This window comes from Camelus dromedarius, chromosome X, assembly GCF_036321535.1.
Source record: "Camelus dromedarius isolate mCamDro1 chromosome X, mCamDro1.pat, whole genome shotgun sequence".
NCBI lineage: Eukaryota > Metazoa > Chordata > Mammalia > Artiodactyla > Camelidae > Camelus > Camelus dromedarius.
Window position 1 is genome coordinate 14,079,631 of NC_087472.1, and position 20,646 is coordinate 14,100,276.

Consider the following 20,646-nt stretch of genomic DNA (forward strand, 5'->3'; position numbering starts at 1 on the left):
CTAGAGAAGTATCCATCAGATGAAATAAGGCAGACACAAACCAAGGATTATAACCCGGCTCATCACTGCCCCCAGCCCTCAACCAATCAGCTCCAGGCCCATCCAAAAAACAGTGGTTAGAGAGTTTTTTTGCAAGTTTAGTTTGTTTTACCAGGGGGAGGTAATTAAGTCTATTTATTTATTTATCATTAGGTTTTTTTTAATGGAAGTACTGGAGATTGAACCCATGACTTCGAGCATGCTAAGCACACATTCTTCTACTGAGACATACTCTCCCCGCTGAGATTATTTTTAAACAAAAATAAGCAGCTGGTCCAGTTAGTTCAACAGACTAGTGGGTTCATCTGTTTAGAGACCTTAATAACAGCTGTCAGAGTTGAAGACATCTCTTCCAAACTCAAAATGGACAAGTCTGCCGACTACAGAGACAGGGTCCTTGTCTGCCAGGTCAAAAGCCCAGAGCAAGGCAGATCAGTGCTGGCAACAAAGAGTTAACTTTCAAACACGAATGCCTGAAAGTGACTGGCCCCCAAGGAATACTTTGTAGTCCTCTTCCCACCAGTACTTAAATAGAGATAATATTTTGTTACTCTACTATATGAATAATGTACCCCTGGTTTCATGCTATGCCTCATTTATCCTACAGGACTTGAAGTTTCTTGGTGGCAAAGGCAGAAATGCCTTATTTCTTCTCTAGCTCCCAGGATTTGACATGGTACGTATCTACAAAAGGCTCTGCTCAACCTCACTTCCCACCGCCCACACCCCACTCATCTGGAACTCACTGTTTCTAGAAGATGCCACACCCTTTCGTGCAGCTGCAGCGAGAATGCAGCATGGCACAGCTGTTCACAGCAAGGGTGCCAGAGTCAGACAGCCTGGGGTCACATGCGGGCCCTGCCTTACATTGGCTGTACCACCACTCTGAGCCTCATAATGGTCAGCTACCTCACAGACAGGCTGACAGTGGCAAGGGGCCAGTGCCTGTAAAGCGCTTAGTGCCTTATACATGAAAAGTACTAGCTGAATATCAGATATATAATTATCATGACTATTGCTGCAGGCGCAGAATGAAATTGTTATCAAACTTGGATAATGCCTTCATATGCTGCCACAGATACTTGGCCCCAAATATACCCCTAGTTAGATCCAGCCCAACTAAAACTTCAAACCTGAACCCATCACCCTCTAGCCTTATTATTATACTGGTTCATTTTACCCACCCCATTGGAACTGATTTTTCCTGGAGATGGATTCAATACATCCAGGGCTCTACTTGAAGTAACCCTGTTCTCTAAAGAACCAGGATAGCTTCCGCCCTAAGACCCCTTCCCTGCCTTCTCTCTGTCTGCTCCCTACCGCTACAAGTTCAGGCTTTGAGGAGCCTGGTGGGGCCAGGGGAGGCTAGAGAACTCAAAGATGCAGGCTCTCCCTTCCAGAGGAAGTCCTTGCATGTCATGTTCCCCGACGCCCTCCAGAGGGCAGAAGAGAGAAAGGCCCAAAGGCTGAGCAGGCAGAGCTCCCTGGTTGGGGTCCAACTTGGGCCCCTGCCAGAGGAGTCTGGTTCCAGAGTTCATGGTTTCACCATCAAAACCAGCCCACCAAGAAAGAGAAAAACGTACAGCAAGATTTTAACAGCATCTGTATTTCCATTTCGCTTTACTGTCGGTGCTAGCGTGTGCCACTTAACATTTAGCTGGGGTTGGGAGGGTAAAGGCCCTCACGGCAGGTAGAGCTGTGTATACTTTCAGATGTGCTGTATGCGACTGTGGCTCTGATCAGACATGACACAAATCGTGTTGGCGATATTGTGCAAGTCAAAGAAGAAAAACAGAGCAGCAGCCAAAGACAGTGGGTAAAATGTGATGACAGCAAAGTAATCCAAAATAAAACCCAAACACTTTAGGGTCAGTCATGCTGCAAAATAAATCACGTTAATCTTATCCCACCCTGACAGAATTCATAAGTGAAATTAGACAAACCATTTTTATTACTCCAGAAGCCAGCAGCTACGTCCTAGTGACATTTAACATACACAATCATTCTCCTTCAGGTCTAGCCACCGTATTTTGGTCACAAGACACTGGCGACCCTATCACTACAGACAGCCAAGCTGCAATGACCCCCAAATCACCAATCAATTGTGTGAATTATGTGGAAAAGAGAACCCAGAGAAAGCAGCTGTCTGAATGAACCTAAAAGACCGGTTGAATCAATCAAAATGGATGAGCCCCACAGATTCATTGTCTCCTCTAAATTCTTTGAATGTGATTGTCATGGTAACCATGCCTTAATCATGTCCTTCAGAATATTCTCTCCTACCTCAGAAACCAGAAAGCAGTGAACCCCAAATACCTTCTTAATGAGGTACACTTGTGATGGTACCGGGCGGCCAGCCCAGACTCATTTATCCTGCTTCCATTCAGATGTTTACGCTACTATGATCTTCAGAAACATTGGCGTATGCATCGTCCAAAACGCATTTGAAATACGTAAATCCGTAAAACACAGGAAGAAATACAAACAAGATGGCCACTTTAGCAGAAGGACTGACAAAGTAGCTCTCATCCAGCAAATTTATTTATTGCTATAAACAAACAGTTCAGATGAAAGATGCCTCATTTTAATAATCTCAACATCATTAAGATCTGCAACATCATCAAATCTTTAACAACACATTAACTAAATAAATAAATAAAACCCAAAAGGATATTATGTTATAGAAACAGAACAAAATCTACCTTTGTGTCCTTATATTAAAGACTGAGTATGATATACACTATACTATGTCTAGAAGATCATTTTTTCCACATAAGTTCCTACATTTACTTTTATATGATATAATATTCTTCACAATTTGAAAACAGACGACTCTTGATCCCACCTGGGAAAAGATAGGTTATATTTTTAAAAGGTATCTTATCTTCTAGATAAACTACACATTTCAAGTTGTGATCTGTCTAGATTCTTCCATAGATTTCTTTTTCTAGTTCCTTCAGAAAACTACAAATCGTGCAGCATTACCAAAGGTAAGCCATTGTTAAACCCTGCATTGGAATATATGTAACCCTTTAAAATACCGAATTTGCCTTTATAAGTTTCCAAACTAGTAACAAAAGGTCTTTCCTTCCAGATATGACACAACTTGTAAACTAACAAAAGGAGGAAAGGTGAGCAGCACGCCCCCCCAGGCCATGGATAAGCACTAAGGAGCTCTTTCAATGGGCCATTTCTGGATGCAAAGTTAAAGAATTTTTGGTCACAAAGGAGGGATAAGAAATTTTTAAAAATTGTGCTTTTTTAATTGGAGTACTAAAACATTAAGCATACTTTTGCAACAAAAGCAAAAATAAGTGGGACAACAAAAAACAAAAAAAACAAATAAAACTACGAACCAAATGAAAAGGCAACCTAGAGAATGGAGGAAAGTACCTGCAAATGATATATATGATAAGGGACTAACATCCAAAATATACAAAGAACTCATAAAACTCAATGCCAAAAAAAAAATCGATTAAAAAATGGGGAGAGAACTGAATACATTCTTTCAAAGAAGACATCCAGATGGCCAACAGACACATGAAAAGATGCTCAACATCGCTAATCCTCAGAGAAATGCAAATTAAAACCACAAAGAGATATCACCTCACACTTGTAAGAATAGCTCTCATCAAAACACCACAACTAACCAGTGCTGGTGAGGGTGTGGAGAAAAGGGAACCCTCATGCACTGTTGGTGGGAATGTAACTTGGTACAGCCACCATGGAAAACAGTACAGAGGTTCCTCAAAAAAATTAAAAATAGAACTCACATATGATCCAGCAACTCTACTTATGGGTATTTATTCAAAGAAACTACCTCGAAAACATATCTGCACCCCCATATTCACTGCAGCACTACTTACAACAGCCAAGATATGGAAACCACCTAAATGTCCATCAGTGGATAAATAGATAAAGAAGTTGTGGTGCATGCGTATACAATGGGATACTACTCACACATAAAAAAGAAGGAAATCTTGCCATCTGCAAGAACATGGATGGATCTAGGGGCATCGTAAGTGAAATTAGTCAAAGAAAGACAAATATTGTATGATCTCTCTTCTATACAGAATCTAGAATTGAAAAAAGAACAAGCAAGCTCAAAGATACAGAGAACAGATTGATGGTTGCCAGAGGCAGGGTTGAGGGGGAAGAAATGGATGAAAGAAGTCAAAATGTTAAAAAAAAAAAAGACTTTAGGTATTTTCTGTGTGTATCTTTACATAACCGCTGGCTAACTGCTCTTTGTAAGCCCAAAGAAAAGCAGAAAAACAAAAATCCATTAAGAATACTTACAAATAAAAAAGCCATCAATAACAGAGAAAACAAAACTTACTGGACATGAGGAACAAACAGGAATGCAAAAAAAAAAAAAACCAAATGGTGAAATCCAGCAAGAAAAATGGAGCTGCAAATATTTGCTAAAGTCAAAAGGTAAAATCTTGAAATTCTTGTCCTTTGCCCTAATGTTCAATGGTATTTTTGTTTTGTTTTGTTTTAAAAATATGGAGATTGATGTTCTTTCAGTGACTATTACAACAGCTCCCAAATAAAACAAATGATAAAGTAAAAATTCACTTAATTGACTGATAGGTTTGAATTAGTCATTGCCAAGTTTATAATTTTCCCACAACTCCAAGCATTCCTTCATCAAGAGAAACAGGATTTTTTTCCCCTGCTATGATGACCGTGGGTAGCTTTCTGGGTGACTATAATTTGTATTTTTCTATAACTCACTGGGGAATACCCACCCCCCAAATAAGAACTCCTAAATCAAAGCAACGAGGGACAAAGGATGATTTCAGACCCATAGAATGTGACAATCCTGACAGCTGCATCTGGAAAGCGCTGGCTGTCCCAGAAGAAGAGAGGAACTCCTGAGCCAAAGACTATTCTAACACTGCCTTGACCCCCACAATCATCACCGAATCCTGGCCATCTGTCCTGCAGAAGAGCTTTCACACTTTTTCTTCCTTATAATCTCACTTCTACAGTTGTAATGGGGCCCCTGATTACTTCACACCTAGACTACTTCATCAGATGTTCTTGACTATGCACGTGCTCCCTAGAGCTGCCAAAATAATCTTGCAAACATACCACCTTGAACGTATCACTCCCTTTCCCCAAAACCTTCCTCCACTGTAATCTAAAGGCCAAATTTCTAGCACGAAATCCAAGGCCTTCCAATCATCTTCAAACCCACTTTTCCCCTCCCCCATACTCAACTCTGGCTTTGGCTGACTCCCCGCCTCGGAGGTTTGTCACCACTGGAGAATAGCAGGTGCTTTCGCACATGCCACCCTCCTCTAAACCAGTGATTCTCAAATTGGCTGCACCTAGGGAGTCTGGTTGCACCCCAAGTTCCCCCAGATGAATCTAATGTGCAGCCAAGTTTGAGAACCACCACCCCAAATTCCCACAGCCTGTAGTCAAAATTTAGTGAGCATCACAATCTGCTGGGCGGGGGGACTGTTAAACCACAGTGTTGGGCCCCATCCCCAGTGCTTCTGATTCAGCAGGTCTAGGGTGGGCCCATGAATCTACATTTCTAAGAAGCTCCCAGGTAATGCGGATGCTGCTGATCCAAGGACCCCACTTTGAGAAATGCTGGTCTCCAGTTGTAATTAGTGTAAGTATACAGTACAACTGTATGTACCATATACGTGTAATACTATCAGATGTATACTTGATTTGGCAAAAGAGAAAGTACCATCTTCTGGAATCTCTTCTATTACTGCCTTCTACTGTTATTTAGCTTTTTAACCCATTTGTTTATGAACCAATCTATAGAATGTCTTAGCGATTATCCAGCCCGATTCCCTTTCTATAAACTGAGACCCCGAGAGGGCAAGTAATTTGCCCAAGGGACCAGATGGTTATTGGCAGAACTTGGGCTAGGATTCCAAACTCCTGACTCTCTCCCTTCCCCCTCAGTTCAGGACTCTTTCCACAACATCCTTAATGCGTCTCTAACAGCAGCTCCAGTTAGAAAAGATGTTCCTCGCTCAAAGAGATCGCTTTTGTTTTTAACATGCCCCACAGCATCTAGCAAAGGGCCCTGCACACAGAGTATGCACTCAATAAACATTTGCTGACTACATTTGATGAAGTGCTCGGACTCCTACTGTATAAGCTGGGTTGGGCACTCCATGAACTGCTTCCTTACACGCTGGCAACAGGGCACCCCTGCTCCAATCAATTAGCCACAGAGTAAATCCTTCCACATCAGCGTGCCCGCAGCCATAGGACAATAACAAACACGTCGAGAAAAATCAGATTTAAAAAAATCCACTTTTAAAAGTGGAAGGAATGGTAAGTTTACAGGGTGACACAAATCAACTTTCAAGTCGCCTGTCAGGAACTTTACAAAGCACCCTAAGTTCCATTTTACCCCTAACAAGCCTGCACAGCCGGTTCCGGAAGCCTGGCCGCGAAGGAAGTTCGTCTGAAGGGCGCTGCTCCGGGAGTCTGACTGCTTCAGCCAAGGGTCCCCCAGCTTTTTAGTGCTGAGACCCTCTTTCCTTGTTCCTTAACAGAAAATTCACAAGTAACTGAACTAAGAGTACAGGAGAGACAGAGGGGAGGGGGACAAAGAGGAGCCAAAGGGCAGCGAGCAGCAGCTGGGTGAGCAGCGAGGGACATGATGGTGTCACACACCCGCCCTGCCTGCCACCGCTACGGCACCTCCGCAGGCCTTCCAGCTATTTCCAGCAGCCTGGTCGGGAGGACCAGGACTGAGCCAGGCCTCCAGACTGACCGGCCGAGCCCGTCTACACCTGTGGTGCAAATACACGATGATGTGGTCAGACCATTACTTTAGCCGTCTCTATGACAGACATGACTGCTGTGCAATCAAGACAGCTCGCAGAACGTGATGGCAGTTGTGAAGGTGACCACCAGGAATGCACTGGCAGTGTCACCGTTTGGTTCGCCACTGGCCCACAGGCACCTGTGATCCTGCAGCCTAACTGGAATCCCCGGCCTCCATCACGGACTGGGACTCAGGGAGAGGTTATTCCTGTTCCCCCGTTCCCCATCCCCCTGTGAAAATCTCCTGCTTCCAACAGAGGTAGGATCACATGTACAGTCAACCAATCAAGCAGTGGATCAAGAAAAAAATACGTGAAAGCTTGTCTAATAACAAGTGTAACAACGCATGTACAGGACAAATCCATACACAAAAACGTTTCTTCCGATATACAAAATAAAATTTACTAAGTAGGTGAACTCTATTAACTCACTCCCTCTTTACTGGTATTTTTTCAGGTAACTATACGAAGTTTTTGACCCTGGGTCTAATCACAGACCTGACAGACACACTCCATGAACAGCCACGTCCCCAGACACCCATTCCTTGAGTGACCGCCCTCATATATGTTCTAATTCTGTACACTCTGTCAGTTTCTTCTCTTCCAATGATTTTAACATCATCCCCACATTAGTTTGTCTCCTTCAGTCTCTACATCCGTCTCAGGCCTGATCCCCACCCCCACCTACTAATGCCTACATAGAATGTTCTGTTTTCACAGCCAACTCAAGAAAGCAGCATATATTTGTAGTTGTTCATAATCACCCAGTTCCAATATACAGAAACCATTTACAACAAGACCTTAAAAGACCTAATCTCTTCACATGGGTTTACTATCCACCAGCCCTGCTGAGTAACTGCCCAGAGGTTCTGGTGTCAGGTCTATGCTACTACAAGCCATGCGATAGCCTCTGGCCCAAAGCAATCAAACTCTGACCTGGATACTGGCTCCAAGAGTTGGCATGAGCTCACCAATTGTCACTGTTGCTACTGATACCACAACTGCAAGGATCAAAAAGAGGGCTCATTGGGTTGTAGGGCAGGGAATTTGTCAAGTCTGTGTCTCCATTCCACCACAAAGATGGCACAACGCCCCAATGGTGGCAGACAAAGAAAGTCCCAACCCAGTGCTCACACTGACCGGCCCAGTAACTCTTGTGCAACCAGACAGTGGTGAGCAGCACTGGGCAGCTCTCCTGACAGCTCATCCTTTCCCTTTTCAGGGGGCCCGTGGTACAAGTTATATGACTCACGACCAAGCACTTCTCTTACTTTACTAGTACTTAAAAATGAATACTGCACTTTTATCTACAAGTTAATAATAAAAAGTGCCTAACATAGTCATTGTATTCTGAATCCCATATGTATGAAAATTTTTTTTTAACTAAAAGATTTTTTAAAAGCAGCTGGAAGTTTACAAAACAAATGAGCAGAAAGTAGTTTCCACACACCTGCACAATACCCTCTTCCCATTTTCCTCTACCATTAACATCTTACGTTATTGTAACTTACCTTCACAGGTGATGAGCCACCACTGATACTATCACATAATGTCCAAAGTTTCTATTATGGTTCACTCTGTGTTGTGCATCAATAGATTTTGACAAATGTTGAAGGTTTTTTTTTTAAAAAAAAAGCTTTACAGTACATTCTAAGAAACAATAAATCACCTTACCCCAAGACAATTTTAATTGCTTCAGCTTTGTAAAAGGTAGTTTCATAGGTGCACTGTAATGTAAATCATTCCTTTCTTTTTAATGATTTATGGTTTCCAAGGCCATCTATAACATATTCAACTTTGATTATCTGAAAACCAACCTTTCAACAACTCTCAAACCTCCAGTGTGGCCCCAAACTGAAAAGCAGTCTGAGGAAATTATTGGGTCACAAAACAAAAAGTAAGAGAAACAGCCTCCAATATGGTATGTGACGTGTTGGAGTTAGTTTGCTGATGACTCAGTCTGGAGATGTTTATACAAACAGCTTTGTCTTGGGAAAGCAGAGCAGTGTAAGAGGAGCGGCACCAGGAGACAGAAAAGATGAGGAGGAAGAAAACCGGGAAAGGAAGACAGAAGAGGGCAGAAACAGCAGAAATCAGGAGTGGCAGGTGGGGACTAGAGCAGGACAGAGTGACAGCAATGGGATGGACAGCCAGCTAGATATAAATGGATAGTGACATGAATTATTTTGAGAGGGTGAGTGAAGAAGGGTCAAATTGCATCTCAATACTACAGCCCTTAAATTTCCTTATCATTTGTTCAGCTGAATACATCAATGGGAAAGCAACACTCGGCAGGTTAAAAGCGGGCTTTGCACCTAAGTGTATGAAGATGGTACACCTTCTGTCGACTGAAAATTCCCTCTGAAACCTGTTTCAAATCTTTTGGAAGTCTCTAGGGATAGGATTATTCCTGAAGAATGATTATATAAATACACTAGCTGGAGGTATAGATCTATACGTGCAAAACATTTCTTCTCATCCTTTCATTTTAACTTTATGAGTAAGTGTGAAGCAGAGCTCAAATTACTTTATTTGTCCTGTCCTTGGGGGGATGTGACATCTCACTGTATCTCCTTCTTTAGAAGAACATACACCGCCTTTCTATTTTATCAGAATTGTTTCGGGTGGGGGAGGGTATAAGTCAAGTGGCAGAGCGCATGCTTAGCATACGCCAGGTCCTGGGTTCAATCCCAGTACCTCTTCTAAAAATAAACAAGCCTAATTACCTCCTCGGCAAATTGTTTCTCTCTTGGCTGTGATTTCCCTTCAATCCAAGTTACATAACGAGACTATACAGTCCAGAGGCTGTGGTTTACTTGCAGGCAAAATTCTTAAGGACTCATCTTTAGATAATGGGGAAGAAGTTGTAGGAAATCAAACCCGGACTCTCTCTACAGTATGATTTTAGACTGTGTTTTAGACTTAGACCTGGTCTTTGGATAGAGAAAGTCACAAACTTTCCACTCTAAGTTAGAAAGCAGCTCTCACACAAAAGCAGACCAGGGCTGCCCGGGGGCGGGGGCAGGGGAAGAATGTATTGCAAAAGAAGCATGAGGAAACTTCTGGGGGAGTGACAAAAATACTCCACACCTCCTGATGCTGGCAGTGGTTTCATGGGTCTACACATCCGTCAAAACTCATCAAATTGTATGCCTTGAGCAGATGCAGTTTACTGTATGTAGATGACACCCAATAAATTTGATATTAAATCACCTTGACAATCATTCCATGATGTCTATGTATATGAAATCACCAGGCTTTTGAATACATACAATTATATCTGTTAATCATTCCTTAATAAATTGGGAAGAAAAGTTGACATTTTAAAAGTGGCTCCTCTAACAAAGGCCAACTGCTTTATCTGTAGATGCAAGTATCAACTTTCACCTCTTAGTAGTTTGGCTGATTTGTTTCTTTCCTTGGTGTACTTAGGTGTGCTTACTATATTGGAAAACTCTGTCACCTGTGGCCTAGAAGGGAAGGGCCTGGAATTTGAAAATCGGAACTGACGCTGGCATCTGGAGATGTAGAATCTTGACAAGGAACTTCAAGTGACTCCCTAGCTTCTAGAAGCCATCTTGCTGGGGACTTTAAAAAAAAAAAAACATTTCAAGTATTTGAAACTACCATTATTTACAGAGTATTTCTTAGAAACTATTAAAAAACATAAAATGTTGTTAATTCAAAATGTCTAAATCCACTACTATGGCTTAGTGATATCAATATTTTTGGAATTTAGAATTCGTGTCTATGTGTACCCTTTAGTCTCTATAAAACCTGGGGGGAACACCTGTTACTTCAGTTTGCCCGGTCACATGGAAGTGCAGATGCCTGATTATGTCTATAGGCAGGCGCTGGCAATTAGCTTCCCGAACAAGAATAAAGTATAATACTCGACGTGGCAGAGATTCACTGAAAAACCAATCCTTAATGGCTTCCGAACAAATCACACATTTGTCATCTGACAGAACCCAGCAGCTTCGTCTGCAACTCTAAAACTGAAAGTGAGCAACAAAACTTGTTAATCAATCGAGTAACAAATTTAGTCTTGTGCCATCCTCGTCAAAACAACCTTGATGATAAAACCTCTACATTATCAGTTACCATTTCCTTAGTATTGAAAGTACATTTAAAACTTTGTGGATACTTTGTGGATTTTTCAAATTCTTGTGATTAGAATGACTATGGAACATTTTCTGTCTCGAATATAGTAAGATCCCGAGTTTTTATGTGGGTAAATAAAATATAAATCCTACAAAAAACAGACTACCGTCAATCAAGACTGATTTTGATTGCTCTTTCCTTTTTCTAGGTTTCACTGCATTAAAAAAAAATAACAGTACACATGTATCTTCTATCCGTGTATTTCATACCTACCGTAGTTCCAGAATGAAGTGCAAGCAATCTCATTGGTTTAAATACAGACGAAAGCCGTGTTCAGAAGTGAATCCAACGTACTACAGGAAGCTGGGAAGAGCTGGCGGCTCGCTGCCAGTGCACATACTCATTAGCAGGCAATAATGAGGAACAGGAGCAAAAACTATTTAAGAACACACCCCTAGGCAAGGGTACAATTTTCTCATTTGTTCAAATAGTAAGCCCTTGGCAGTGAGTATCCATATTTGCTATTTCATGTAGCTTTAGCACTGGCTGGGGCCCTGGCCATAGAGAAGGGGCAATTTTGCGTTCGCAGGTTTACATGTGTACGCACGCAGCCTCTGTAATCTCTGGATGTATTTGTTTAATTCAATGCTAACAGTGACATTTCTGTATCAAGTGACACCAGATCTCACCCGACCCCTGCTCTGGAGAGCAGCTTCCCTGCCTATCCCAGGCTGAAAAACAGACCTGGCCTGGGTTGGGGTAACTGGAATACTGGCAAACTGGGGAAGGGGAAGATGAACATGATGACTCTGAGAGCCCAGAAAAAGGAAAGTGGGCAGAGTGCAATGGACCAAAAAAAAAAGTTACCCTAAGAATGAAACAGACACATGGGCAAAAGAGACACGAAGAAAGAGTGACCCCCTACAGCTACAGAAAGAATAAAGAAGGCCAAGAAAGAAAGGGAGTAAAGTGGAGGAACTTATTTTTAATAGTGCTGGATTAAAAAACGACAACACTGCCTGTGAGTGCACATGAGCATGTGCCAGTATTTGCTACAATTTAATTTCCTAAGTTTGGAAGCAAATGCAATCTTTATTTATTTTTTTTAACATTTTTTTATTGATTTATAATCATTTTACAATGTTGTGTCAAATTCCAGTGTTCAACACAATTTTTCAGTCATTCATGGACATATACACACTCATTGTCACATTTTTTTTCTCTGTGAGTTATCATAACATTTTGTGTATATTTCCCTGTGCTATACAGTGTAATCTTGTTTATCTATTCTATAGTTTTGAAATCCCAGTCTATCCCTTCCCACCCTCCACCCCTCTGGTAACCACAAGTCTGTATTCTCTGTCTGTGAGTCTATTTCTGTCCTGTATTTACACTTTGTTTTTGTTTGTTTGTTTGTTTTTGTTTTTGTTTTTTAGATTCCACATATGAGCGATCTCATATGGTATTTTTCTTTCTCTTTCTGGCTTACTTCACTTAGAATAGCATTCTCCAGGAGCATCCATGTTGCTGCAAATGGCATTATGTTGTCGGTTTTTATGGCTGAGTAGTATTCCATTGTATAAATATACCACTTCTTTATCCAGTCACCTGTTGATGGACATTTAGACTGTTTCCATGTCTTGGCTATTGTAAATAGTGCTGCTATGAACATTGGGGTGCAGGTGTCATCCTGAAGTAGATTTCCTTATGGATACAAGCCCAGGAGTGGGATTCCTGGGTCATATGGTAAGTCTATTCCTAGTCTTTTGAGGAATCTCCACACTGTTTTCCATAGTGGCTGCACCAAACTGCATTCCCACCAGCAGTGTAGGAGGGTTCCCCTTTCTCCACAGCCTCTCCAGCAGCAAATGCAATCTTTAAAATTTCTTCCCCACAATTTTAACAGATACCTCGCTATAGAAAGGGAGAAAATACTTTCATGCAGCAACAGCTCCAACAGGGGCCTTCCAGGCTAGGATGTATAAAGACTCTTACCGAGTCGTTTTGCATGTCTGTGACCTTAGGCATATTTGATAAACCTTGGCACCTATACTTGCCTCTTTGGCTAGAAGAAATGAAACTAAAGGCTAGAGATCAGAAGAGGTTCCCCACCACAAGTGTTCAATTTCAGTGAAGCAAATAACATGATAAATACCTGCACACAACTGTTCTGATCATTTTCTGAAATTAAGAAAAAGTTGGCCTTTTATAGTTAACGTACTTTTACCATATAACTTGATCTTTTGACAGACAGGCCAACAAAAACTTCTTGGCTGTGAAGTTTTTAATTAGAAAATAAAACCTTATCTACATATGGAGGACCGAAAACTTCAAACTGGAACTCTGACATTAATACATCACGTGACCTTGGATCAGGTGCTCGATCTCTTTGAGCCTCGATTTTCCCTTCTGTAAACTGAAGGGAGAGTGGGTCCGGACAGCCCCTTCTAGCACTGAAATTCTACTATTCAAGTTGGAGGAGGAGGAATCTTAAGGAGGTTACATGAGGAGGCCACGGGATGGTTCTCTAACTCTCTACTCTTGGGTGCAGCTCCCACTTCATTCCTCATGACCATAATTGCCACCTAGAGATGCAACAATAATTCTTAAGATCTTCTGGTAAAAAAATTTTTTAAACTTAGACTACACTTATAAGCTGGAGATTTTGCAACAGGCTCTGAATCCACCATTTAACACAAATCACTGCATTTTCAAAAGAAATATAAAACACTGTTGCTAATTTCTGGGTAGTGGATTATAAATAATTTTTATTTTCTTCTCCAGGCTTGTCTGTATTTCCTGAATTTCCCTACAATGAAGAAGTACCTCTCTTATCATTAAAATAACAGATTTTCAAAAGGATTAGTGCATTCTTGCAAGTTTTATCAGATCTCTCTTGAGTCTACTCTAAAATCATGGCAAGGTGGTACAAAATCAGGGCAGCATCACAATGCACGTCCACACACAGTGGTTGATGGCCCAAGTGGCTGGCTGCTGCAGTCGGAATCAGCACATCAGTATTACAATTAGAATCTATGGCTCACAGTCCTATGTGGAAATCAAAACGTAAATTTTATCTAAATAGCATTTCTTTTTTTCCCCCAGCATCCTGGATCTTGAGAACCATGGTGAAAATTCCTTTCCAATTTAAAGTAAATGAAATGAAACATGAGGAACTTCTACCCCCCCCCCCACATACACACACAAAATGCTTGCCCGACAAAGTATGATTGCTATTGGGCTGGTTTTTATTCTTCTTCTTTTTATGCTCTAAAATACAACACATCAAAAGTTGAAATAAATATTTAGCTGTCAAAACAAAACACACCCCCATATGGAAAACACAAGTATGAATCTGATGACGTTTATTATAAAAACAACTTCTACAGCAAAAAACAAATGTTTAAATTGCAGAAATGTAGAAAAAGACTACAAAACTAAATGCTGTCATTGCTAAATTCTATACAACAGTCCAAAAAAGGTAGAAGGTAAGCCACAGAAAGGATGTAAACACAATTAGGGAACTTCCAGCTTCACTGTCATCAGACCAGTGTTTGAAAATTCCAAGTAAGATAGAAAATAAAGTTCTCCAAAATGACAACGCAGGCTCAGTTCGGGCGGATCTCTACAACAAACTCCATGTTGAACTCAATTCTTATCAGTTGAGGAATGTATAGTAATTCACCTCTCCATTCTCTACCTAAATACAATCCATCATCTACAACTTACCTCTGAAGCCACTTTTCACCCAGGACCAGTCACTCACCTCTCTGCAGAAGGCTCCCCAACTCACCCGCTTCAGCAACCCCACACCAACCTCACTGTGTGCTGCGCACCATAACCACTTTGCAGAGATGCCATGAGGATCACATGACCTAACAGGTATAAATTCAACTCACATATTTTCTAGAGCTATAGTGGGCCTTCAAGTAACGTCAGTTCCCTTTCTCCCCCTACTCCTGGCCACTTACTCCCAAGTATGATCAAATTTAACATTTATGGTTTTAATTACTCTCCAGCAAGCTCAATGGTGTATAGGACATGTGGTAATTTTAATTTTGTTAAGTAAGACTTTGAATGGAGTGCATCACAAGGGAGACAGTACGACGTGCTGAACTTCTGAGGAGTAACACAAACCTAATTTTTACGTCCCCTTCCAACCTTGACCAGCTGTGACACCTAGGGCAAATTACTTTACCTCTCTGGGCCTGGTTTCTCATTTACAAAATGAAGAGACTATGCAACATATATAACACCGGGCATAGAGAAAGTACCATGAAGGGTATTTTTTATTGGTGTTTTAATTATTCAGGTCAATGTTCAGAAACTAGTCACTTTTAAGACTAGTCAGCCAACTACTAGGTCATGTCAAGAACTGTCAGTCTACTCTCCTGAAGTTATTTCACTGTGTTTTGTAGAGGAAATTACATCAACTGGCCACACCCCAACCTGTGACAGCCAAAAACATCTCTAGACATTTTTCAATGTCCCCTAGGGGGCAAAACTGCCCCAGTTACAAACCACTGGTCTAGCACGATCCACAGATGGGAAATCTCATAGGTATCGTGAGGCAGCCCTGCAGGAGGACAAAGGTTTACTCACCCTACCATTTAGTGTTATCCGCTCCTCTGGGTTCCATCATTCATTAGTGTCCATAATTCAAAGCTGACCACAGGAAGACAAATATTTTGGCCCAATCTGCCGTCAGAAACTGCTTTAAGCCACAGGAAGGAATGCTGGCCTGGGTGCCTTTTCACTACTCTATATAGTGATACAAAATGCTAAACTTTAATATCAAGAAATCTGCTACGTCCTATTTACTTTACATAAAATTTTAAAAGCCCACTGACCTTAAGATGACTTATAAACTATGTAATTACCCAAAATGACAAAGTATGTCTTAGTTGGGAAGGTGAGATGGAATTTATGCAGTGACTAATACCCTAGAAAGAACCGGCTCCCCTGTCTGCACGGATGAAGCATGTTTACTGCACACAAAGCGCTATGTTCAAGTCCAGAAGATCGTGGACAACTCTTGATTATTCACAACAAACTTACTGTCTATGTTCACTTCAATAACTACACCAGAAAGCAGGAGCCATTTCTTACCCACTGGGCACCCTGCACCTAGCAGAGCTTCCAACTGAGGCGGTAACTCAGTAAATGTTGGTTGAGTAAATAAATGGTCATATATTGTGCTTAATTAAGTACTCCATTGACAAAATAAATAAATAAATAAACCTTTCTTTGCTCTCATCCAAAAGGAGTTGAAAAGATCTTTTAAGAGAAATCAATTAGAGTCTACTCCTTTTTACTCCAAATCCAAACAACCGGAAAGTTCAATTAACCAAAAAATTTTGCAGACAAAACTTGGGGAAAGCAGCAGATAGATAAGGCCTAAAGCTCAAGCAAGCACAGACATTTGTTCAGCTCCCACGAGGTTATAAAAGCCAAGTCTGCGGGCACCAGAGGAGAAAACGGGAACCTGGACGTGGGAAGCAGGAAGACAGGGATTCATCAGCCTCAGATGGTTAGCGGCTGTCCTTCAACGAATGCTTATTTTTTAAACGTCAAAACTTTAGAGGTGAGGGTCCATTTCGTAGGCAGAGGCTTGATTTACTTTTCAAATGGATATGAGAAAAATCTTTAAGAATGTTTAGAAAGCTATCTGATCATATTTTTGTTAATTTTTGAAATTGCTTCATCTCTTTCCCCTCCTCCAGTCCCACAGGGCAAACAAAAAGCTGGGTAAATGACACTCCATTTACTCCTTTTGTCTAGAGAAATTTAAAACCCACCACCATCACATGCTTCTCTCTGTAAAGATTCCACCACTCCCAGCATTCTATTCATAAGAGAAAAAAAGTCAGACTTAAATCGTATTTTTAATTTATCATTTTTGATCCTTGCTTGTGTATACAATGAGTAGCACATTAACATTAGAAATGGTGTAAAGAATAGTGTTTAAACACATTCTCATCCATCTTTGAGACCAAAATCTCTATTTCCACTTAAAACATTTCCAGCCTATCATTTCCAGTAAACAAATAAATTATCTTGTTTAAGTGGTCCATTAGTTTGATACATATTAAATTAGCTTCAATTTACTGGTATCATACAAGAAGAATTTAACCAATTTAAATCTTACACAATTTTTTTTAAGTTTCACTCAAAAACCTAGACTTGGTTGGAAAAAAAAACCTTTCCTCCAAAAATTCAATACGGGAATGGTAGCTTTGAATTTCAAAGACCATATACCGTTACAGAATCTATACGGTAGTCTTGGGCTGTATACTTATAGGCAGGTGGTTTGCACAAATCGTGACCTGACCAATTTCCTGATGCATAAAGATTATATTTGCTATTAAAAACGTTAAATAAGCACTTTTAGAGAGTAAAGGTAAGGCTAGATTGGCACTGTATGTAACCAAAATAGGAAAGCACGTATAGCCTCACCACATTAAAGGCCTAAGCCTTTTCAATAGGTATTCTTCTGAAGCAAATACGCATGAGTTTCCAAAGGCGAAGCTACCATCCCAGAAGCCCTTGCTTCTTCAGTGTAAAGAATGGGGAGGGTTGTGTTCCTGGAGATGAGCTGAGGAGGGAAAGGCTCTGAAAAATTCCAAGGGGGCTCATAATTTAAACTTATGCTATTCTGCAAATGTTCACATTTCCAGTGAACAACATAAAATTTACATTAAAACCGTCTCAATCAAGATAACGGAAAAAAATTATTCCTGCTGCTCTATAAGCTTGCCATAGATTTGATAACCCAGGGAAGAATTACAGGCAATTACAAAATGATGGCTCCAATTAGGAAAACTGGATCTAGTCCAAATTCAAATCAAAGGGGGCTCAGACAATCCCGATGGAATAATTTAAATAAATATAGGGGACTTCCAGCAAAGACATACGTTTATCCTATTTCTACCTCTTCTGAAAGCCAAGCAAAATGCTACAATGACGTATCACTTGCACTTCAGGAAATTCAAAAACCAAACCTGGAGTCCCCTTAATAAACCTTGTTCTCTTCTTTTCCCAAGGGGTCTCGCTGGTACAGGGTTTTTATTGTAAAGGGCAAGCAAAACAAACCTGAGAAACTCGCACAGTCCCAAATGCAAAAAAAAAAAAAAAAAGAATATATATATATATATAGCACTGAATACGAACCACAGTCTTCTCTTGATGATTTCCAAACCTCTACCTAGTCCTGGATGCCTAAGAGGCCGCGAGGAATGGGAGAGAAAGAGAAACTTCGAAAGCAGAAACCGCTCTCCCAGAGCCTAGAACAGACGGCACCTTGGAGGGATTTCATGCTTTTGGAGACGAAAGGTCACACCCTGCAGTTTCGAAAATCCACCTTCTAAGGCTTAACTCACGTGACAGAATCTTCCTCCTGCTTCTCTAGGTTCCGCGCTGGAGCTGAACTCCCCCACTCTCCCCACCCCCATTCGCCAACCCCTCGCCATCCCCTTAGAGAGAAGAGCCACAGCGGACCCTCCCCCTCCTCTTCCTTCCCTCTGAACCCCACCCCCACTTCTCTGAACCCCTCCCCACCAGCATCCCCGTCGAGAAAACCGTGGCGAGCCCCCTCACCTCCACTCCCTCCCATCCCCAACCCCCGCCATCCCCGTTGTGCGAATCGAGGCAGGTCTCCTCTCCCTCCCTCCCCCAACCCCGCCATCCTCGAAGGGAAAACCGAGGGGAGCCCCCCACTTCATCTTCATCCGCTCCCCGCAACCTTGGCTAGCTATCCTCGCTGAGAAAACGGAGAGGTGCCCCCACCTCGCCCCACCCCCCACTGCCCGCCATCCTCGGCGTGAAAACCGAGGGCCTCCCTTCTCTCTCTCCCCACTCCCCAACATTCCGCAGAGTAAAGCAGGGAGACCCCCCCTCCTCCTGCCCGTTCCCCCCACCTCCCGGCGCTCTCGGTCCCCTCCGCCCGCCACCCCGGCGGCGAAAGCTCGAGGGAGACTGAGGCACGCACCGGAGGGGAGGGGACCCCGCTGTCGGCCGTCCCGCAACCCGGTGCGCCCACAGCCCCCACCCCCGGCTAGGCGGCCGAGGCCCGAGGCCGCAGGTACCGGCCTCGGGAGGCCGGGCGGGCGGGGCGGCGGGGCAGGAGGGCAGTCGTTCTCCCAGGACGCGGGCCCGGCGGGCGGGAGGCACACACGCACGCACACGCGGAGAGAAAGCGGGCTTACTGCTTGAGGATGCTCGCCCGCGGGGTTGTCTCGGCGGCGGCAGCTGCCTGCACCGGAGCCGAGGCGCGGCTGCGACGGCGGCGGCTGCGGACTGAGCCCCCTCGGCTGGGCGGTGGATGTAGGGCGCGGGAGGGGCGTGAGGGGAGGGGCGCGCGGGGGAGGCGGGGAGGGGCGCGCGGGGGAGGTGGGGAGGGAGGGCGCGCGCGCGCGGGTGCGGGCGCGGCTGGCCCGGGGCGGGGCGGGGCGCGCGCCAGCCCGGGCTCGGCCCGCGGGGTCTGCGGTGCGGGGAGCGCGCGCTCGCGGGAGCCGGCCCGGCCGGGGGTGGGGCGGGGCGGGGGCGGGAGCGCCACGCACCCCGCGCGGCCACGTGCCCCCGCCTCGGGAGCAGCCCGCTGCCTGCAAGGCGCGGGCGCGCGGGGAAGGTGGCTGCGAGGAGGCGGTGGCGAACGTATACCCGGAGGGCCGGCTCCCTCCCCGGAGCCCGAGGAGAGGGAGGGCTGGGGGCGCCTGGAGCTCCCCTCCCTCGCGCCGCAGCCCTCGAGGCTGGCGGGGAGTCACGAGTCACTGCAGGCAGCCGCGGCCGGGCCGGGAGATGGGAGCAACAAAGAGAGTCAAGAGAAGGTGGCCTCATCAGGAGCCTCCTCTAACCTGCGCACCCCCTGCAAAGGCACCCAGGTCCGGAATGTACCCCGATTCTGCCTCATACTGCGGGAACCCCGCGGTTCTGAGCAGCGCCGAAGAACCACTGGCGACACTTCCCTTAGTCACCAGCCGGAGGGAACGAAAGAAGCTCCATCCATGAGCCTAGTGCTACCATCCAGAGGGTTTTACGTCGCTCAGAAAAGCCCTGATGGTAAAGCGGCACGTGGCCACTCATTAATTCACTCAACATTTGGTTTATCGGGCCCTCACCGTGTGCCAAGCACTGTGCCGGGCGCTGGGGATACAGAACGGGTCAGGCAGAACACCATCCACCTTTCCCTGGGAGCTTGCAATTTAGTGGGGCAATCAGGAAGTGAGAAAATAATCAATCACATTTGGATTAGGCCTGTGCAGAAAAAGGAGAGGATGCAAATTGTGTGGTTAGGAAAGGAGGAGGTGGCATTTAAGCTGAGCCCTGAAAGTTATGAAAGAAGTAATCATAGGAAGAGCCAGGGAAAAGCCCTCCAGAAAGAGGGAACAGACGTGTGGAAGCCAGGAGGGGGCAAATCTTGCCGACTTGGAACTAAGAGGTGGCGGTTGTGATTGGCACCAGGAGAGCTGGGGAGAGTACCATCAGCCTGGACAGGTTGGCAGGAACCAGATTGTGGATCGCATCCTAGTCAATGTGCAGACCATTTTATTCCAAAATCAATAGGAGGCAAGTGAATGAATAGCTTTCCCCCTGAGCATGACATGATCTGATTTATGTTTCTTTTTTCTTTGGGGATAATTGTAGATTCACATGCATTTGTAAGAAATAATACAGAGAAATCCTATGTACCCTT

At 43.6% G+C, this 20,646-nt stretch overlaps 1 protein-coding gene across 4 annotated transcripts in view; it reads right to left on the reverse strand.

Annotated features, from left to right (window-relative positions):
* The window catches only part of FHL1 (four and a half LIM domains 1), a 55,347-nt gene extending 36,063 nt beyond the window's left edge, over positions 1-19,284 (reverse strand). The window contains exon 1 of one of the 4 annotated variants that reach the window (XM_031445304.2): positions 19,160-19,284. The gene's annotated coding sequence lies outside the window, so the exon portion shown is untranslated. Of the gene's footprint in view, positions 1-18,125; positions 18,143-18,334; positions 18,350-18,942; positions 18,958-19,159 lie in introns of those variants that run through there. The other 3 variants (XM_064482585.1, XM_064482584.1, XM_064482583.1) reach the window with 3 other exon arrangements.
* Positions 19,285-20,646: the final 1,362 nt, after the last annotated feature.